This window comes from Polyodon spathula, chromosome 25 (genome assembly GCF_017654505.1).
Source record: "Polyodon spathula isolate WHYD16114869_AA chromosome 25, ASM1765450v1, whole genome shotgun sequence".
In the NCBI taxonomy this organism is placed as follows: Eukaryota; Metazoa; Chordata; class Actinopteri; order Acipenseriformes; family Polyodontidae; genus Polyodon; species Polyodon spathula.
In genome coordinates, this window is record NC_054558.1 from 403209 (window position 1) to 426732 (window position 23524).

Below are 23524 nucleotides of genomic sequence, written 5' to 3' on the forward strand. Positions count from 1 at the left end.
CCCAGGCCTATTTAAACACATTCCCACTGTCTTTGGATGCCTGTCCAGCTGGAGTGGAAGTATCTGTTTGCATTCGCTATTTTCACCTCTGCAGTTTTGCTTAAGATATCCCTGATATTTCGTAGCACATGACATTTTGAGGCAGAGATTCCCTTTCTTGAGTTGTTTCCAGAACTGTAAAACCTGTCACACAATGCAAAGTGAAGATGAAATTAACATTCCCAATGCATGGTGTATCTTATCTTTAAAAATGAACATGAAAGAGAAGCTATGAAATTCTCTGCATGCTTTGAAGTTTGTATACACTGATTATTACACTGTGCCCTTCAGCACGGAAAAACACTGAAGAAAATTTCAAATGACGCCAGTGCGGGGCTCAAATGATATTTTCTGCGTACGGAATAAAAGTAAGTTCAGAAAGTAAGGTTCTTTACAAGTTAACTGGATTTTCATACACCGACATTGTCAATACAATATCAAAGACACACAGCTGGGTTGAAGCAGCCCAACTATGCCTTACTATCTAGTATGCAAGTGTCTAAGCAAGGCTTCTTTTAGCAAAGGAACACACCCCAGTTATTAACAATGTGTAACAAGGGGCACCGACCAGCCGCCACATAGACCACAGACGAGTGCTTTAACTGCTATGCAAAGGAGCCAGGCTCATCTGCAGGAGTGGTTATAGAGCTGTATCAGTAACATGAAAATGTAGATTATGAGATTATGACCTCCACTGCAGCAGAAGTTACAGATAGATGCCTCTATCTAGCATCAGTTTCTTATACATTCTGTAACTTGTGCTAAAACTAACCAGATATCATCGCAGCTGAATAAGTGCATCTGTAGATAAGCAAACACAATGTACTGATAAAAGAAAAACACAGCCCAGACTTTATTTGACGTTGTAAGTCCCCTCAGATACTGCAGCAGCACACATTACTTTACAGTGGTTTAGGCAGTGGAGTTGTAGCTTTTAAAATCTCAAAGCTTACGGTATTGAATAGAGCCTCAGTTCAGAGTTACCCACAGGAATTGGCTCTTTCAGTATGAAGCGATGTTCCACTCCCTCTGCCTAATCAGCCACTTGGACTCGTTTGATTGTGTCAGTTTGTTTCGGGGTTTGGGGAAGTCTCAGGTGGCTCCCTACTTTATAATACTGAGCAGAAATTACACTGCTTTCACAGGTATGCTGAGTGAAATGCTGTTATTAGGAAACCTGCAAGAGAGCAAGTGCAAATACATCGCCATGGATCAGGAAGACGAGGTGCCACTGCAGCCTTTACTTGCTTAGCTTTTATGAAACTGTTTTTCTAATTCATATTTTTAAAAAGTTTATTTACAGCCGTATTTTCAATAAATGCACAGTACTTTTAAATGTATAATAATTGTCATTGTTCTATAATTGAAATTGTATTTCAGTGTTACTATAAAAACCTGACAGTATGCATTTAGCTTAGATTCCTGATAATAAGAATTACTGATAAAACCTTTTTCTTTTTTTTGCTGGTTCCTTGAAATTTGTATTAATGTAAAAAGGTAATATGAGAATTGTATCCCAAAAAGAAATCACATATAATAAATAAAGTATTTTATGGTGGTGAAGTGGGTGAATGCGAAATAGAATGGAAGCTACTGAATAGCCAGTCTGCTGCAGTCCTCTACAGGATTTGTGTGAAGCTCTCTATGAATCTTCAAAGGGATGGTTTGATTCCACAGGTCCTCCCAGGACTCTGTAGAAGGCTTTATGTAGATTAAAGAGTACAGGTCAGTGTTTCTCAGTGCCTGGCTTGGTCTCTCCAGGGACGCTTTCACTTCTTCTCTACCTTCATACAAAATTCATCTGTCTCCCACTGTGTTGTCATGGCATGGCACTCCATATTAATAGACTGGACAGGACTGAATAACATTGATATAAATACTAGTAGACGAGCCGATCTGAAGCTAGAAAGCACATCATGCTATCATAGGAAGCCAGACTCCAAACAATGCAATGGTAAAAAGAAACCTGTTAAGAGGTGAGCTGTATGTATGCTGACTACATCATATACAGGGATTTTGGAGAGCCCAGTGAAACAGAGAATATATATATATATATATATATATAATATATATATATATATATATATATATTTATATAATATATATACTACTGATATATATATATATATCTTATAGTGTGTGTCTACAGCAGGCAACCGGAACTGATCCTCTTCACCACAGACACATAACAAAACAGTGTTTGAAGAATTGCAGTAAAACATTATAATGGTCATACAATCACCCTTTGTGTGGAACCGTGCTAACTGTACTGTGAGACACTGTCTGGAACGGAAGGCTCTGTTATTATTAAGAGCGAATGATAATGCATGTCAGAAAGGTGCCCTGCACTTGCTCTCAAGTTGTTGTGTTTCTTCCGGGTCTTGTTAATAATGTCACCTGCAGCAGGTGACACGTGGCACTGGTGCTGAGCAGAGGAGGTGTTTTGTTTTTTTAGCACTTTGTTGCTTTGTCATTATTTGATTGTGCGGCTCATGTGGAACCGACAACATGTATCTATTGAAGTTTCCGTATCGATCACAAGGCAGAGTCCACACTGTGACGCAGGGATCTCAGTTACTCCTGCGGGTTCAAATCAAACAGGTCCTAGTGGGATACCTAGTGGCAGCTTGTGAAACGAGTATGGGGGAGGTACCAAGGTAAAGAGGTATCGAGTATGGGGGAGGCACCGAGGTAAAGAGGTATCGAGTATGGGGGAGGCATCGAGGTAAAGAGGTATCGAGTATGGGGGAGGCACCGAGGTAAAGAGGTATCGAGTATGGGGGAGGCACCGAGGTAAAGAGGTATCGAGTATGGGGGAGGCACCGAGGTAAAGAGGTATCGAGTATGGGGGAGGCACCGAGGTAAAGAGGTATCGAGTATGGGGGAGGTACCGAGGTAAAGAGTACGAGAGGTGGTACAGAGGTATCGAGTATGGGGAAGGTACAGAGTATGGGAGGAGGTACTGAGGTATCGATTATGGGGGAGTCATGTTAGTTTTTCGTTAAGTATATGGAAAACTACAAAGCTGTAATTCAATATGTAAACGTAACATTATTCAGCAGGTTTCATTCGCCTTTATAAAGCAATATTTGTTAATTCTTTCGGGAGATGCAAAACTTTTGGCCATAGTTGTAGGAGGCAATTTGTTGAAACTCACATTCTCCTTGGAGGAAGAAAAAGCAGGTGGTAAACATGTGAAGGTGAATTCCAAGGAGTTTGCAATTCATTAAAAAAATCTGAATATTATTCTGGTTTTATAAGGTCAAGTTTTGAACAGAAAAGGACAGATGCATTGTGTATTCACACGGGAGTCTCTGTAATAATTTTAATGAATGTTTAATTTCCCCTGAACAACTAAGAACAATTACTTAAGCAAATTACATTTTAAAAGATATTTAGCATTTGGGAAATCTCAATTTGTGAAAAAGAGATAACTTCTGTCAGAGTGTTAATGAGTGCAGTTCTCATCTCCACAGCACTGTGGTTCTGATCGTATATCATTAATGAGTGCAGTTCTCATCTCTACAGCACTGTGGTTCTGATCGTATATCATTAATGAGTGCAGTTCTCATCTCTACAAAACTGTGGTTCAGATCGTATATCATTAACGAGTGTAGTTCTCATCTCCACAGCACTGTGGTTCTGATCGTATATCATTAACGAGTGCAGTTCTCATCTCTACAGCACTGTGGTTCTGATCGTATATCATTAACGAGTGCAGTTCTCATCTCCACAGCACTGTGGTTCTGATCGTATATCATTAACGAGTGCAGTTCTCATCTTACAGCACTGTGGTTCTGATCGTATATCATTAACGAGTGTAGTTCTCATCTCCACAGCACTGTGGTTCTGATCATATATCATTAACGAGTGCAGTTCTCATCTCTACAGCACTGTGGTTCTGATCGTATATCATTAACGATTGTAGTTCTCATCTCCACAGCACTGTGGTTCTGATCGTATATCATTAACGAGTGCAGTTCTCATCTCCACAGCGCTGTGGTTCTGATCGTATATCATTAACGAGTGCAGTTCTCATCTCCACAGCACTGTGGTTCTGATCGTATATCATTAACGAGTGCAGTTCTCAACTCTACAGTCTAGTGTCTAGTAACACAATACTAATGTAAAGTCACAGTTATCATACATTGTTCTTGTTTCAAAGCACTTTCTAGATTGCTGTTTGGGTCGTCACATTGTGGTGACTTTTTAAACTGTAGAGCTCATGTCTTCTTTCCAGGCACAGCCGGAACACCTGCATGTCACCTTTAACCTTCTTATATCCACTGGGGTCAAAGGGTTCCAGGGGACAGGTTGCAATGACTCACTCGTGTCCAAGGTGAACAAGAGAGCAGACATGTTTGAGAGCTCTATAGAGGCCACAGGGTTCTGAGTTTTAAAAAGTCACCAGGATGTGTGACTGTAACAGATATGCAAAGTGCTTCTAAACAACAAGTGAACATTAGTGAAGATAGTTTTCTTATTGCAGACCTGTGCCAAGCTGTTCTCTATGGATGCTGCTTGTGTTCAAGTGATTAAAGACTGGTGAACACTACACAGTCCTATCGGCTGCTCTATCACTTCTACTAGAATGCAGGATCTTGCTGCTGTGATATTGTTGTTCTGCTGTATTCTTTTTCTTGTAGAAGTGTTTCGCACCTCCAGGCTGTTGCACTCAGCGATTTTATGAATGATACCTTTATAATGACTGCTTACATTTCCTTTTTCCTTTCCAGAAGATGTTTTTTTTTCTGTTATTTTTCAATATGCAGGAATTTCTAATAGCATTTGGAGGTATGAAATTACCAAGTCAGAATATTGATGCACCCTGTTGGCAGCCTACAGCAAGACTCACATCTACTTGATAAAACACTGTTTCAGATAAAAAATTAGTGAGACTAAATGAAATTACAAACCCAATCTACCCCGCTGCATTACCCTCCAGTCCTGATCTAATGGAATATAGAAGCTGTTTACCGTCTTAGACCTCTTCCGTCTTCCAAATACATTTTATTTAACATATTAAATATTTATTTGATATAATATTAATCCAGCTGCCAGTGTTATTCAGTTTGGGGCTGTAATTTAATCCAAAATGAAAACCAAGCTCACTTTCCCTATGCATATCAAATTAATGGCATATGTGTGTTTTTTCAATCATTTAAAACATGAGTGAAAATACCTGTTAATGTAGCTTGAAGCACAGAAACTCATCTCTCCACGACAATCAGTTAAATGAAATCCATAAAGAGCAGACTGAGTGGGTGTTTTAATACTCCAGAATAACCCAGTGCTTTGACATTGTAACCCTGCTTCCAGGTGACAGAAAGACGCATTTGCTGACAAAGTGCTTCATTTTGTAATGCTCTTCTTTCAAAGGTTAATAGCTGAAATGAATTGCAGCTAACAGAGCCAGCCCATAAATAGGACTGTTCTGCACTTGCATTGACTCCACAGGCCTCAGATGTGCAGTTTTGAAAGGAAGATGTGTTGCAGTAACATGCAGGTCATTCACCTCCATGTCTTACAGCTCTCAGCAGACTAAGGAACAGACAGAGATTTCCAAGGTCAAGGTATTATCCCTTTGAACCAGTTTAATGGAAGCAATTTCAACAAAGATTTGTCACATAAATGTAAGCAGAGAGATACACAAAAAGAAAATCAACGACACATGACAAGACATTGAAAAGGCCCTCTAGTGGGAAGTGCTTTTCATTGCATTTCTTTAGTGTGTCTAAATGTATCACCGTTGAGTGTGTAATGGTTCTGAATGATGCGTGGAAATCCTTTACTGGTAAAGGGGATTACAGGAACTCATATTTCACAGACATTCAATTCGTTTCTCACTTCCACAATCATTCACTTCATTTTCATACCTCTTTATCAAGTGTCACTCATGAAGTTGTATTGTGTTATTCGCAGGTATTTTCTATTGGCAGCAATGATAGGTTACATGAATCAATTACATATGTAGCTTTCACAAAGCCTCCCAACAACTGAAACAAACACCATGTCTTAAACTCTGAATGACAAAGCAGGCATGACAGAAAATACTAAAACAATAATGCTCTTCAATGGAAACATTGACGCAGCATCTACCAAACCCAATTGGACATGAGCTACGTCTGTGCAGATCGTATATAAAAACAACCTCTTTAAAACTGAAAGACATATCAGGTTCATTTGCTTCAATTTGTTTCAATCCGGCTCCTGCTGAAAGAGATGCAAATGAAGGGGGGGGGGGGGGGGGTGACCTGATTCACTTGCTAATAGATTGGCTTTTAATTTAAGGAATTAAATCACAGAGACTTCAAGATGATACCTGGAACACAGATGATAAATAATGGAGGGCCAGGCTGTTACCCTTGAGACATATAAAATAACTGCTCCAATTAGCTCACTAGGAGCTACAAGAGAGACAGGACACATTGGAAGCGCATTTGTTTCGAGAGAGCGTTGTGCAAGTTCATTTAAACAGCAGCACTGTATTGAAAGCTAAGTGGAACAAATCAAGACAAACTGGTTCCCATATTCATGCTGCTTTTCTACAGGACCCGTTAAAAAGTGGCTATCGGGTCGAGCCTTGATTCGGAAAACAGTTGGCTTGTTTAGAGTACAGGGTTAGGGTTAGGGTACTGTTTCCAATATAAAAAATAATTATTTAAAGTAGCTTAATCTTCCCCACACTTTCATTTGCTATATATATATATATATAGAGCTTTGGTTTTGCATAATATGTACTCTTTGTGGTTGGAGGAGGTGGGGTCTGACAAAACAGTCTGATTTCTACATTGCTGAATTCATACAGTACATATTTTCCCTCTCATGGTAAATGTTTTAATGTTCAGGGAAATGTGAAGTCTACTCTGGTTATAACAAAACCGTCCCACACAAGTGCTGTGTGTGTGTGTGAGATGCACAGTGACACCCCCAGCTCCCCTGGCTTGTGTGAATGTGTCCTTACATTTCCAGGTGGTCCATGAATATGCACATGGACAGTATTAATAAACACGAGAGGAAGGTTACCAGACACAGCCAGTCAATTATTTCATTTGAAATAAAAACCGCCCTGTAACATTAAATCATCCTCACTAATATTAGAGCTGACTGTTCATTATATCTGCACAGTTTTACAAAGGACAGATGTTTGAGGTGTGAGGAGGCTGGTCCAGCACAGATGTACAGCTATGCTTTGCATCACCCTCTAGAATTAAATAAAGTCGAAGGAATCATGTTCTGTTAACATATTGCATTGCAAACCGCTTTGCAGTTTTCCAGATACTTAACCAAAAAACTGCCAAAAATTGAAAAATGTGACATGTCAAAATGTAACATGAAATACTGTACTACTGTTATGGCTTCTGGTAGACTCTTGTAATATAATTTTGTAGTCATTCTGCAACATTTTTGGCCATAGCTGTAGACAATGTGAATGGCTGTGCGTGACAGGTAAGATTGATGGCATTTCATCAGCTGGAACAATTTAAACAGCAAGGGCTCCATTCAAAAGCACTACATCACGAGGTATTTGAAGCACGTTTTGAGGGATTAAAGAAATCTTGATATTCACAAAACAGTTCTGGACTGTTGTTGGGTTCTTTAAAGCTTTGTGATGTTGCCACATATTATCCATTAATTATGAAAATGGTTAGTATTAATAAATAACATGTAGGCAATACTTCAAAATGCTCAACAGCAGCTTCCCTCATTAGACTTGCGATTGATTTATTCTTGATGTATTATTTATCCTTGGTGTTTTCATTAGGGGTAGACAAGCTCTTCTGTCTTCTAGCTCCTTTATTAAAGCAGGGGTTTTAGTATTGCAGTATAAGAAGGAATATGAGCAAGGCTTAGAGCAGACTGAACTCACAGACCAGGTTACCAGCAAGCCTCAGGGCAGACTAAACTCACAGACCAGGTTACCAGCAAGCCTCGGAGCAGACTGAACTCACAGACCAGGTTACCAGCAAGCCTCGGAGCAGACTGAACTCACAGACCAGGTTACCAGCAAGCCTCGGAGCAGACTGAACCCACAGACCAGGTTACCAGCAAGCCTCGGAGCAGACTGAACTCACAGACCAGGTTACCAGCAAGCCTCAGAGCAGACTGAACTCACAGACCAGGTTACCAGCAAGCCTCGGAGCAGACTGAACTCACAGACCAGGTTACCAGCAAGCCTCAGAGCAGGCTAAACTCACAGACCAGGTTACCAGCAAGCCTCGGAGCAGACTGAACTCACAGACCAGGTTACCAGAAAGCCTCAGGGCAGACTGAACTCACAGACCAGGTTACCAGCAAGCCTCGGAGCAGACTGAACTCACAGACCAGGTTACCAGCAAGCCTCAGAGCAGACTAAACTCACAGACCAGGTTACCAGCAAGCCTCAGGGCAGACTGAACTCACAGACCAGGTTACCAGCAAGCCTCAGAGCAGACTGAACTCACAGACCAGGTTACCAGCAAGCCTCAGGGCAGACTGAACTCACAGACCAGGTTACCAGCAAGCCTCAGAGCAGACTAAACTCACAGACCAGGTTACCAGCAAGCCTCGGAGCAGACTGAACTCACAGACCAGGTTACCAGCAAGCCTCAGAGCAAACTAAACTCACAGACCAGGTTATGACCCCATATGGAAAACAATCGAACTTGTGAAATACAAAAGAAACATTTCTTCAGAAATGACAACGCTAGTTCCTCAAGACTGCCGGCATTCCCATGAATAATTAAAATATCAGATGAAAACACATTATTTAAATAAATGATGATAACCATTCCCTTCTCGGCTTGACATTGGTTTTGTGATTAAGTTTGTCTTCGACATCCATTTTACAAGCCTACAGCTGACTGGAAAATCCGGGAACCAATCTGTGCTGTTTACTGCTGCAGAATCACAGTGGCATTTCATTCTGTGTTCTTCACAATTGCACTTCGGATCCTTTCTCACTTTCCTGGCACTTTGACGTTAGTTTTGGTTTGATTTTTACAAACACAGAGGCACAGAAACAAGGGGCTCAATTGCTTTTTCCAAGAGTAAAATAGTCCTTTTTAAAATTGTATAGTAAATAAAATAGAGCACTAGATTGACTCACATACAAGATAGGTTGCTGTGTGTATAGGCATACCGGCATAGATTGCAAAAAAAATTAAACGTCACTGAACCATTCAGGTAGAAAATGATGCAGCACAGAGTCAAGTATCCATGTTCTACACATTAGAAAAAGAGAAGACTCCTGTACAGTTAAATAGGACTTTGTAAATTAGTCTTGCTTCAAAAGATGATTTATGCGTTTGCAAACTTTTTTTTTTTGATCAACGGGGGTTTACTTCTTGCCCGTCTCAATGCAGAGCAATAGGTTTTGCATTATTCGTTGTAGCTGAAATATGAAATTATATATATATAAAACTTTACATGTAATGCATCACTGCGATCTGATTACATTTTTTATTAACTTATAACGTTAACACTTTACAACAAGTATCTCTAATTACTGCACACCACGTGACCGTGCCTTTCCAGGGGAGACTCTCTGGGACCCCTGCTCTCCCCTGACTGTATGACTCACCCTGCACACCACCCGACCGTGCCTTTACCAGGGGAGATACAGCTGCCTAGTAATGTTTGTTTTATTTCAGGTAATGCATCCTAATTTTAAAAGTTTTAAACAAAATGACTCTTATCAATATCTGCCCATCCTTTGTATGTATGCTCTATCACATATTATTCCTCTCTCCAGCACTCATTGGTACACAGGATGCATTATGTATGGAACTGTGTAGAAGAGCAACACCTTCTGTACAGTGGTGCCTTTGGGATTACTCTTAATAATCTCAGCAGGAGGACAAAGGGAAGAAACAAAATCTTCAAAAGATTTGTCAGTAACAGCATTGGATTGAGAAGAACTTGGTATTCTCAGCACACTGTTAGTATTGATGTAGTGCTTTAACAAGAATCTCAGAAATGCCATACAGACACAGCCCCTGCTGACAGCAGTAGGACATTGTAACATCCTCTACCAATCTATTATTATTATTATTATTAGTAGTAGTAGTAGTAGTAGTAGCAGTAGTGGTATAGAAGTGTATGCTTGCATTTTAAATTTCTCTTTCTGGTATGATGTTTTCTCTGGATTGCTCAAAATGTTTTTATTCTGAAGCAGTGTCATGTGATCTTCCTGTAGGTGGACAGAGTTGAAAGATCACAATGTCACATGACTCCAGTGGAATCAGGAAGGCTGTTCAGTCCCCAAAACAGCTCAAAACCAGGTCAATGCAGATTAGAAAAGTGTAGAAAGAGAATTGAAAATGACATTTGAATTGAAAATGACTTTTTAATATGGTAGCAAGATAATGGCCATACATGAAATCCAGCTGGATTTTGAACTTTGAGTGTTTCCTGGTAATTATCTAATGGATCTTCTTGTCATGCAGATAACTTGGCCTCAGCTTCATAGTTTGTTTAAAACAATGAGATGAATTGATTTTGAGGGAGGTTTCAATGAATGAATACAAAAGTGGAGGTAGCGCTTTATTTCTGGCCTGGATCCTAGACTACTATTTAATTCTTGGAGTGTAGCTACACAATCTACTACTAGGCATTGCCTTCCAAGAACATCATTGTGATCACTGTTGACTAGCAGGTAAGGAGTTCAACACAGAGAGTAGTGAGCTCTACCCACGAGGGAAAGTGTGTCTAGTTTCATCAGATCTGAATTCAACAGAGAGCAGTGAGCTCTACCCACGAGGGAAAGTGTGTCTAGTTTCATCAGATCTGAATTCAACAGAGAGCAGTGAGCTCCACCCACGAGGGAAAGTGTGTCTAGTTTTATCAGATCTCAGAACTGGGGAAGTCTCCATGGAGTAGTTCCTCAAGCCCCAGGAGGTGGGCTTTCAAACAATTCAACAGCAAAGCTACTGCAACTAGACCTATAGAAACGTTTCTCTTGCCGTTGCCTTGACTTACACTGACCACTTTCTACAGACTGGATGATGTGGGTCTTCTGCCACTCTTGCTGCTTGATAACTTCTTCTTCTTCTTGATATCTAGCTTCTTCAGCTTGCTGATTGAAAACTGTGTTTCATACATCGTGGGCCAAATCCAATATGCATTGCAAGCCGTGCTTTGTTTATCAAAAACAAAATCAGATCATCAAAAGGGCACCAAACCCTCTGAATGTGATGTTTAACATCCCTCTCTCCAACTGGGCTCGTGGTCTCATGTGGAGTACAGATTGTGTTATTCTCATATTTAGAAGTGAACTCTCAGTTTCCAGTAAGATTCTGTGAAGGAGCAAACAGCTCTTATTGAGATCAGTGAGGAGGCACCTGGTAGAGGCTGTAGATACGTTTGCACAAACTAGAAACGCAAGGGGGTGTACTGAGAGAGAATACAAAGTGCACACTTAACTAGAGGGGCACAATTCAATCAAGATCAACTTTTAAACCCACTATGCTATAAAAGCAGAAGCCATCTCTACTTTTGGTAAGAGAAAAACATGACGGCTTGTGTACCTGCTGCAATATGATGCCAGGTTATTTTTTAATTGAGTCTGGGATGAGATTCCCTGCAGTAATGCATTATTTTTTAATTGAGTCTGGGATGAGATTCCCTGCAGTAATGCATTGGCTAGTCTCTTCCAGTTAAGCCTTTCTCCGTCAGTTATAGAATATGGCTCTGGGCCTCTATCCACTCGCCAGCCGTCCACGCCACATTTGGTGTCGAGATGGGGAGAGGTGGGAGAAGTGGGAGGAACAGCACCACCCGGCTTTAGCGCCACCTAGTGTTCAGTTGCTCAGAGCAGCCCATATTATTTTTTTTTTATTTTTTTTTTTTGGAAAAAAAAAAAATGGGAAAGAAGAGCAGACAGCGGCAAAGGCAGGAAAAGCAGCAGCTGAAGAAATGTAAGCTGCTGCAGCCACCGCTGGAGGACCCGGCCAGCCTCTTCCCCTGGTGTTCCTGGTGCGGGAAGGAGGACCATCCGTTGGCGGTCCTGCCCAGATGTGCCACCTGCAAACTGGTGTGGCCGGTGTGAGGAGGACGGCCACAACTGGGCAGGATGCCCCTACAACCAGGCCCAGGAAGAGGTGCCTTGTTCACCCCGGCCATCAGGGGCCACCCCACTACCTCCAGCACCACCACCTTCACCACCGTCCCAGGAGATCTGGGACTGGTTGATGCACCCTGAGGCAGACCTCGTCCACGATCTCCCCATAGTTATCAACACGCTGTGGCGTCGAGATGGGGAGAGGTGGGAACAGTGGGAGGAACAGCACCACCCGGCCTCCTTCCCAGAGGTTGCCCTCATGGTGGTTAATTACCTGGCGGTAGACATGGGAGATCCACCGGTCACTCCAATAAAGAGAGGTGAGCCGCCTTCCCGAGAGCCAGAGAGGGGTGAGCCGCCTTCCCGAGAGCCAGAGAGGGAGGAGGAGCTGCCGTCGTCCCCAGAGCCAGAGAGGGGGGAGGAGCTGCCGTCTCCCCAGAGCCAGAGAGGGGTGAGGAGCTGCCGTCGCTCCCAGAGCCAGAGAGGGAGGAGGATCTGCCGTCGCTCCCAGAGCCAGAGAGGGAGGAGGATCTGCCGTCGCTCCCAGAGCCAGAGAGGGGGAGGAGCTGCCGTCGCTCCCAGAGCCAGAGAGGGAGGAGGAGCTGCCGTCGCTCCCAGAGCCAGAGAGGGGTGAGGAGCCTCCGTCGCTCCCAGAGCCAGAGAGGGAGGAGGAGCTGCCGTCGCTCCCAGAGCCAGAGAGGGGAGGAGGAGCTGCCGTCGTCCCCAGAGCCAGAGAGGGGTGAGGATCTGCCGTCGCTCCCAGAGCCAGAGAGGGGTGAGGAGCTGCCGTCGCTCCCAGAGCCAGAGAGGGAGGAGGATCTGCCGTCGCTCCCCCAGCTGCCGTCACTCCCAGAGCCAGAGAGGGAGGAGGATATAAGTCGGCAGCCAGGTTATTTTTTAGATTGAGAGAGGGATGAGATTCCCTGCCAGAGCCAGAGGAGGGGAGGAGGATCTGCTGTCGCTCCCAGAGGCCAGAGGGAGGAGGATCTGAGTCGCTCCCAGAGCCGATCTCGTCGCTCCCAGAGCCAGAGAGGGAGGAGGATCTGCCGTCGCTCCCAGAGCCAGAGAGGGAGGAGGATCTGCTGTCGCTCCCAGAGCCAGAGAGGGAGGAGGATCTGCCGTCGCTCCCAGAGCCAGAGAGGGGTGAGGAGCTGCCGTCGCTCCCAGAGCCAGAGAGGGAGGAGGATCTGCTGTCGCTCCCAGAGCCAGAGAGGGAGGAGGATCTGCCGTCGCTCCCAGAGCCAGAGAGGGAGGAGGATCTGCTGAGCTCCCAGAGCCAGAGAGGGAGGAGGATCTGCGTCGCTCCCAGAGCCAGAGAGGGAGGAGGATCTGCCGTCGCTCCCAGAGCCAGAGAGGGAGGAGGCCTCCGTCGCTCCCAGAGCCAGAGAGGGAGGAGGATCTGCCGTCGCTCCCAGAGCCAGAGAGGGAGGAGCCGCCGTCGCCAGAGCCAGAGAGGGGTGAGGAGCCGCCGTCGCTCCCAGAGCCAGAGAGGGAGGAGGAGCCGCCGTCCTCCAGAGCAGAGAGGGGGAGGAGCCGCCGCTCCCGCCAGAGAGGGAGGAGCCGCCGCCTCCGCCACCAGAGGGAGCCACCGCCGCTCTCAGAACCCGAGAGGGAGGAGCCGCCGCCGCCTCCGCCACCAGAGGGAGCCGGAGCCGCCGCCGCCGACTCCGCCACCAGAGGGAGCCGGGCCGCCGCCGCCGCCTCCGCCACCAGAGGGAGCCGGGCCGCCCGCCGCCGCCTCCGCCACCAGGCCGCCGCCGCCAGCCGGGCCGCCGCCGCCGCCTCCGCCACCAGAGGGAGCCGGGCCGCCGCCGCCGCCTCCGCCACCAGAGGGAGCCGGGCCGCCGTCGCCGCCTCCGCCACCAGAGGGAGCCGGGCCGCCGTCGCCGCCTCCGCCACCAGAGGGAGCCGGGGCCGCCGTCGCCGCCTCCGCCACCAGAGGGAGCCGGGCCGCCGTCGCCGCCTCCGCCACCAGAGGGAGCCGGGCCGCCCCCTCCTCCCGCCACCAGAGGGAGCCGGGCCGCCGTCGCCGCCTCCGCCACCATCAAGCCGGGCCGCCGTCGCCGCCTCCGCCACCAGAGGGAGCCGGGCCGCCGTCGCCAAGGGACATGGAATTCGGGGCCCCCTCAACCAAAGAAGGCTTGGGGGCTCCGACATCAACCCCGCCCACCACCACCCACCATAACAGCCCACCCAAGGGACATAATTGGACTCTTGGGGGGAGGAGGGTGGGGGGGGGGGGGGGAGTTGGCCGATTGCGGCCGGTGTACGTTGTACATGGGGGGAGGTGTGTGGCAGAGCAAAGCTCTGCCCTTTTTAAATTGGCAGGGATGGGGTTAACTTCCCCTGCCTGCCTGGGTTTATTATGTTCAGGTGGCTGGGGTTGATTAGTTGATTAGGTTGATTAACGATCAATCAGCGCCCAGCCACCTGATATAAAAGGAGGCCTCAGCTTCTCATTTGGGAGAGGAGGGAGCTGAGGAAGCAGGTTGGTTTTTTTTGGTTGTTTGGAAATTTTGAATCCAGTGAAGGCATTGCCCAGCCTGGAAACTGTTATTTTTGTGAGTTTTTGTTTTTGCTTTATTTGTGTTTGAGTATTTGTTATTTTGCCCGTGTGCACTTTATTTTTGTTTATTTATAATAAAATAGTTATTTTTTTGAACTGCAGTCTGTCTCTGGGCCTCTATCCACTCGCCAGCCTGCCACAGGCAGTTTCTATCAAATCTGTTCAAACTTCCAGATGCAAATGTATTCACATTGATATAGCAGATCTCATTCTCCTCCCCAAATAGAAAAATCCATCTGCTGGGTGATTTGTGCTTCAGTGATATGAAATATTTAAAACTGTCATGGTGCTTTAGCCCTCACTGGGGTATGTAATAATATTCAGATTGTTGAGAGCTGAACGGAAACCATTCAATAAGAAAAAGCTGATAATACTCTTGTCTTGATGGCTGGAGTGCTAACATTGGTTTAAAATCCATATTCTTTCCTTTTTAGCACTAATGTCAATATTCTCACTGCTCCCCTGTCCACTGTTGGCTCTTTGCTTGTTATGTTATATTTTACCAAAATGCAAATGCTTTTCATTTCAAAGATATATCTTCATGTGAGTGGTTTATAGTATGTTAATATATTGTGTGTATGATGTCTCTTGTGGGAATTTTGTAATAGTTTATAGATATTAAAACAGCTATTTCTTTATAAATGTTATTTTCTATAACAGAACATTGAGAAGCTGGGTGGCATGCTTGAGCTCAGGAATGCATGAGAGGCATCTTTATGAAGCAAAGGAATGTCTCTGTGCTGCTTTAGCTGTATTGCCTATGCAGAACAGACAGACCCACGTTGCAGGAAATAGAGAGAGGAGGTTCATACATGACGTCACTACAAGGGTGTGTGTGAAAGTTATATACTGCATTGAATGTATTTCTCAGAGCTCAGCTGAATCTTGCTGTAGCCTGGAGTATAACTCCATCCATTTAAAGTTATTCTTTTCTGAGCTATACAAATAAACACATATTTGAGTAATATTGTTTATCAGTTGTATTTTTCCCTACACTTATTGTGCACAGTTGGAGCAGTCAGAATGGCTCAGCATTGCTTTGCAGTCCTCTCACCCAAACTTAGGTGACATCTCTTATGCAGTGAGAGCTCCTGCACTCAACATATTCACTTACAGTCAAATACAAGTGACTTTGTTGGATTTTCAAAATCCTTGCTGGAGTTGAACAGACAGCAGAGAATTGATTGCAGATTAGGGTGAATCCCTTTGCACAACAGCCAGTCCCTTTACAAGTTCATTAAAAAGTACCTGGTTCATGGCAATCAAGTGGCGAACTATTCCCTGATACACTGCATGTGCCTCCCTAAAGCCCGGTATTGGATTTAGAATGCTTGGCTTACACATTTCAGCAGAAACCATTTGCAGATGCATTTCCTCAATGGGAACATCAGAGAGAGATATCTGCCAATTTTATTAAACCGGAGGTCAGTTTGCAAAGCCCAGATGGAGGACTGTTGAAGCATGCTGCTGAAAAAGCCGCTTGCAGTTTCTGCCTAATTGGCATAACCTTGCCATAAGCAACTTGTAGTCTCCTGTTATTCAGCCAGAGCCTCCAGTATGTCTCCTCCTAATGATCAGCTTGTCTAATAAGCTGTAGAAACAACAAAATGATTCTGTCTTCATTTAACTTTAGCAGGCTGGCAATGTGCAGGAATTTACCTGCTTTAAACATCTATCTGCATCAGTGGATTTCAACCAGGAAGGCACAGTGAGTCTCTATGATACAGTAATTACAGCAATAAGAAAGCACTTCAAAAGAACATTTTACAAATAAGAAACATTTACAAACTCACTATGCTGCCATATCAGTACTACAGTGCGATCCAGTCTCTCTCCAGACCACTATAATACTAATCCCAGGTTAGTTTATTCACTCTGTACGTGCCAGACCCAGCACACTGACATGCAATAAGCATTATCAATTTGCATTTGAAAACTAAACCCTCATTAACTAAGTCTTTAGAATAAAACTTTATAGGAAAAACATCTGCTTCGGAGAGAAGTCTGCCGTCAGCATTGGCTGCTGTTCAGCACCGTGGATCAGAGAAGCCGATAAAGAAACTAGAGGAGTCGTCGGCTCTCCTTCCGTCTGTCAGCGGCTTGCATGTAACTAATTGGAGCGCTGATGTGAACGAAGGAACACAACGATTCCAACCAACTTCCACTTGCGTCAATGAACCACATGATGTCATGTAGAACTTCCTCACATATCAAGCCACTTGTCAAAATATCTATATATTCATTTATCAGTGATGAATGTATTGTAGCAGTGCTGTGGGGCTGCTTATAAAATGACTGGTTTCAGGGCTGTGTTTGATTTCTGGTAGTAGTTTTCAACAGTTTTCAGAGTTATACATGCACTAAAACGGATGTTAGTCAAGTCCTAAAGCTGCTCATCAAATGACATGGTGTGGTGTTCTACCTTAAAAGCGTCAATAGATGTCTCTGTGACAAGGCTTGTGCTGTAGTGATATAAGCAGGGGATGTAGGGGAAGTGGGAAGGATATACACAGTACAGAGTAAGAGCTGGTACGGTGAGTGTTATCGACTTGTTGAATAAATCAATTATACTTTACCAACGTGTCTTGATGGTCTACAACACAACACATGGCTGTCATGAAAAGTATTGAAAACTGTAAATATGCAACGAATTAGCCTGCTTTACACAAAAACATAATTCATCCTGTTTAGTCACAAACTACAGCGCCACTGGTTGGGCTTCACTGGTGCTACACTTGGTTCTGAATCTCTGTTTCTCTCATGGTCATTTCCCCAGAGAGTGAAGCTGGACAGCGTGTGTTAGCACCTGTAGCCGAACCAGGGAGCACACTGTGAAGTGTTTATAGGACAGGCACTGAGTAGAGTGTCACACAACGGAAGCTGGCAGCTCTCACTAATGCACTTACTTTAGTTCTGGAGGCCAGTGAGATGGAGCCAAGCTGTTTACAATTCTATTACTGGTCCAGTTCATTTAATCAACTGGGCCCAGCTGACCTGTTTATATGTGTTTAAGTCTTACCCTTCTGCTCAGAGACGGGCAAGTAAAAGATACGAGTCGACAGTGTTTGCATGATTTATAGGATGAAATCCCAGAAGACAGTTGCTTTTTATTTTAGCATGTACTAGTCTTCATTCCATCCCATCTCCAGGAGAGCGGAGCAGAGCCGCACCAGAGCGCCTTCAAAGTGTAGCACATTTCTAAATAAGGCAATGATGAAGATCTCTGGTATATGAACTCTATGTTGTACCACAACAACACTGTGTGTGATAAAACAGTACCTGACATGTAAAACTGTACCGCTGCATGTAAGTATAGCCCAGGCAACCATATCATTTTTTTTTTATTTTGTGTGCCCAATTATTTCACACCCAATTCCAATTAAGTTTTTTCACCTCAGCAATCCCCCACACAGCTCAGGGAAACCCCATGCCTCTGGAGGACAATGTCCAGGCCAGCAGGTGTCTGCTTGAGCTCCCCAGACCCCAGGCCTGGAGGGTCTGCTGTAGCGCGATGAGGAGAAACAGCTCCTAACCCACAGAATGCTGAGACAATGTGACTCCCTCTGGAATCCCACTGAAGTCAAATGGAACATTTCATTTAGAATTTGATGTGTTTATGAGATTCGTTATTTGAACTGTTGTTCTTTGTGTCCAAATATATAAAGGCAATTTAAAATGACATTTGAAGGTACTTATTCTTTAAAAAAATCTGTTCACCTGGATCTTATTAAAAACATAAAAAACAATATAGACAGGGATCAACACTTCGAACTTTAAAACTGAATTATTAAATTATCATTGGAAATTTACTATAATGTGACTCAGTGCTCTGATAACCTTCCTTACAGCAAAAGTATCTTTTGAATTAACCTTGAAAAAATATATAATTAACCTTACAGAAGGACAAAGCAATTGTGAACCAACGCCTCTCTGAGTCACAAAAGAATGAGTACAATACAACAATGGCCTCTTTTCTGCCAAGTATGACACACGCTCACTCACACACATGCACTCACACACCAAAACGTGAGTGTGTGCGTGTATATATATATATATATATATATATATATATATATATATATATATATATATATATATATATATATATATATATATATATTAGCTCAAAGAGCCAGCTGCCCAATGTTTCAATATGCTGTACATATCTTTCTCTAGGGAGCATGTGTTTGAATGAAAACATTGGAGGTATTTATAGGTTTTTGACAGCATGACAACCATCAACACAAACTCAACAGCTGTAATTAAGAGCTCTGAAGCCGTGTTCCTTATTGATACCAGAAAAGAAGATCCCCATTTGCTGAGTGTAATGATGCTGCATCGCCGGGCTCAAGGCCAAGTGTACACTGAGTGTATTGACAGGTTCCTCCCTGGACTGAGTGCATTGCCAGTCCCTCCCAGGACTGAGTGCATTGACAGTCCCTCCCAGGACTGAGTGCATTGACAGTCCCTCCCTGGACTGAGTGCATTGACAGTCCCTCACTGGCAGGACTGTGGGACTCTAAAGGCTGATATCATCAGCAGGATTGTGTTGTCTCTTCCTTCTCTTCTTCAGATGCATTGACATGTCCCTCCCTGGACTGAGTACATAGACAGACAGTAGATTGAAATGTGAACTTCAAGCCAGCCTGTCTCATGGGAGCTCTGTGGACTGTGATTCAAGGCAGACTGTCTCATGGGAGCTCTGTGGGCTGTGAGGGGCTGTGATTCAAGGCAGCCTGTCTCATGGGAGCTCTGTGGACTGTGAGGGGCTGTGATTCAAGGCAGCTTGTCTCATAGGAGCTCTGTGGACTGTGATTCAAGGCAGACTGTCTCATGGGAGCTCTGTGGGTTGTGAGGGGCTGTGATTCAAGGCAGCCTGTCTCATAGGAGCTCTGTGGACTGTGATTCAAGGCAGCCTGTCTCATGGGAGCTCTGTGGGCTGTGAGGGGCTGTGATTCAACGCAGCCTGTCTCATGGGAGCTCTGTGGACTGTGAGGGGCTGTGATTCAAGGCAGCCTGTATCATGGGAGCTCTGTGGGCTGTGAGGGGCTGTGATTCAAGGCAGCCTGTCTCATGGGAGCTCTGTGGGCTGTGAGGGGCTGTGATTCAAGGCAGCCTGTCTCATGGGAGCTCTGTGGGCTGTGAGGGGCTGTGATTCCAGGCAGCCTGTATCATGGGAGCTCTGTGGGCTGTGATTCAAGGCAGCCTGTCTCATAGGAGCTCTGTGGGCTCCAGGGGCTGTGATTCAAGGCAGCCTGTCTCATGGGAGCTCTGTGGGCTGTGAGGGGCTGTGATTCAAGGCAGCCTGTCTCATGGGAGCTCTGTGGACTGTGACAAAAGTCTACCGAAGACATAATAGCAGTACAGTATTTCATGTTAGATTTAGAAATGTCACATTTTGTCAGTGTTTTGTTAAGAATATGGAAAACTACAAAGCTGTACTTCAAGACTATTTTTAAGCCCTAAAATCCAGTTGTTTATTTCTAGTGTGGTAAATTGAGTGTGTACTTTGAGAATCTAATCCATCTTCTTAGAAGCAAAAGTAGCTCAGGTAGCACAGCCTGAAGGGATGAACCATTTTCCCAGCAGGAGAGAGGACGGACAGACGGAGGGACAGACGGGGAGGGGTCTGTCTTTAAGCTCTTCGTCTGCCTACAGTCATTTGTGAATTTGTATCCCACTAACCTGTGATGGCAGTGAGGCACCGACAGCTTCCTGCGACTGATCTACAGCTTGACACAGCAGGGAGACGTCTGATGCATCACACACAGCACTCCTGTGCCCTAAATACAGACCAGCATTGGTAGGCAGATGGATCTTCACAGGTACTAGGTGGCAGGGTTACATTTGCAATTGGATACAGTGCAGTTCCTCAGTTATTTACTTTGCCCTGTCTCTGTAAAATAATGTCAGCATTAGCGTTAATCAACACAATCTCTGTTTCCCATTGCCAGAGTCTCAGGGGGTAAGCAGTTGCTGTATTGTTTTCTTGTGGCTGTCTGCTTTATTTGTGTTTCTGATCCACTAGGGAATCCCGGCTATCAAGCTTATTGTCCTCCCTCAGTTCAAACAGTAGTTCAATTCACCAGCAAAAATAAACGTGACACGAATTTTATAGGTCACATATACTTGATAAGTGATTTTAGCTTTTTAGGTTACTTCCCTTCTGGTGTTATTTGGGAAAATAACTATTTTGAAATGCAATGCTCTGCTGACAGACAAATAGATAGCTGCCTTTGCTTTTACTGTGAGTTTATGTAACAAGGATGGTAGAGTCATAAATAGAATGGTTTTAATGTTCTAGCAGCAGCACTGGTTGATGGTGAAAGGAAATCACTTTCCACATTAGGGTAATCCCCAGCATGTAGAACTTCACTCCTATAATGTACAACATTTAATCTGCAGTACACAAGACAAGAGAAGTGTCACAAGTCATAAGACACCGATGAAATTTTAATGATTTTCTATCTTCATTTAAATATATATTTGATCTATTATAAGTTCACTGAAAGAGGCATGGTAGCTCTTGGGAAAACATGGCTCAAAGGCTAAGTGGTTTGAATCTCATAAAGAATTATCAGAGGTTTAATACGGAACAAAACTAATGCCATTGTACAATTGTACTGCACAATGAGATCAGATAACATGTCTGCCCTCTAGTTTCTATATCAAACTGGGAGTCTTTATTAGTGCCTTCAAAGACTTTGAAATGCTTGAAATGTTGAAGTATTTTAGTAACCCTACAGTATAGCTGCATATTGTAGCTTTAATAATTGCAGCTTTATTACTGAACAGCCTGCCCTACAGAAGCCTGCTGCCAATCCTGTAGCTCTCTCAAGAGGTCTTACCGCTACCTGGGACCTAACTATATACCCACTGCAAGCCCCTCCCTCCAGGGGCAGCCCAGCCCCAGTTAGGGTCTGCATGGCTCTGCCATCCCATACACCCCTGGGGGGGGGGTGAGATGCTATAAAATCTGACAAATTAGTGTTTTATACCTGCAGTGAAATATCAACTTTGCTTTGGCATAGTTCTCTATTGCAGCAAGTTGGGGTTGAGTCCCAGTGCAAACCAGGTTGGTCTTGGTCTGCTGTCTATAGCAATGGATGGGATGGATTACAGCTGGATCCCAAATGGAAATGCACAAATATGAGCAGCAACATGAACATTCAAACTGTGGCTCTTTTTCCTAAACCTGTTTTTTTTTGTTGTTGTTGTTGTTGTTGTTCACTGTGGTGTAGAGCAGTCAAGATTAAAATAGAGAAAGATTTCTGTTGCTGGGGTGCCAAACAGCTTAGTTCCCTCCGACACAAACTGCCAGAAGGACTCTCTAATTAAGCTGGGCTGAGCTCCATTCTATCACACGTGACTAGAGCTGCACAGCGGCATCATCAGCATGCCTTGTGCATGGTCTGGAACGCAGGCCATGCTAGTCCAAATGCTTGATCCCAATTAAACTGCAATTGCACTGCCCACTGCGCGTCCACTCATTGCTTAAAGCTCTTGTTGCTAAGCACTGTTTTCAGGTAAAGGTGATGCTCCCACCTGCAAGGTTGTGCATTGAGGTAGAAGTTAGCTTGTGTGTTGAATGCCTCATTGTTTTACCTCCTGTTTTCTCCCCATGTTAGAATGTTCAATTACAGAAATTCCATCACGAAGCTTAACAGAACTGGACAGTGTCCCTCCCCCGATCCTCAAGGCAATTTCCTCTTTTACACCCAGAATTATGACACCTGGTGGGACTCAGCTGGCTTGAATGCACTGTATAAGAATATAGCCTGTCACCTGCATATACTATTCCAGAAACTTTTGTCTCGGTTTTGAAAATAATTTGTCTGCGCTTTTGACCCCTGAAAAGAAGACACGTGTCTATTCAGGCATCAAGGCATTCATTGAAAACACAAGGAGGGAAAATGGACAGCAAATGCCCATCTGCAGTCATTCTCCATTCATTCCTCCCAGTGCTCACAGGAGGATTCATTAGTCCTCCTTGATAGTACCAGTCAATCAAATCACACAGTCAAATATAGACTGCATGCTTAAACCCACGCCTCTTACTGACGTGATTTCAGGGATCATTTCCTTCAAATTTAAAGTAGTGTCTATCACTATGGTGACATTTTTTTACTCTTCAGCTTCTCTGACAAATTCTCTTACAGTGGATGACAGATTAAGGGCATATAGCCCAAGGACATTTTTCTTGTCATTTGATGAAAAGACCCACATTTATTCTCTGCTAATGCAGAACATAGGTTTGATGACAGCTTCGGTGTGTTGCCCAACATAACGAGATATGATCAATATTAAAAGATATTTAAAAAATGAGAAAGATTGAACAAGTATGCCTACTTAGAATTCACTGCACACCTAGAAAATAAAACATACGAATTTGGAATAAGTCGGGATCACTTCTGCAAAAGCACCCAATGGTAGATCCATTAAAGGTGAAACGACCACAGAAAAGATCTTTCTCGTAGGCCAGATTCCCTTTGCAATCTGAGGTCTCTCAATAGCTGCAGCAGTCAGTGTAGCAGGATGTGTGAATACAAATATCAAAACCATTGTGATTATGTGGAAAACGACTGAGACAGCTATGGTAAGTAAAGCCTGTAGTGGCATCCCTTTAAGTGGTGAATTTGTCAGAGGTGTTTTTGGGGCGAGAAGCTCACTCTATTTGAGCAGATAGTGGCAGACCTGTTAGAATGAGATTCAGAATGTGTGCAAATGGATATCCATTCTGAGAGGGGTGACACAGATTGCTGTGTAAATAAAGGGCTATGTTATGAAGTGCTTGTGTAGGTCTTTCCCAATCAGAACACAGACACAGCAGGTCAAGGTCAGGTCTCCTGTGTGAATGACCACTTGGGCTCCTGTACTTT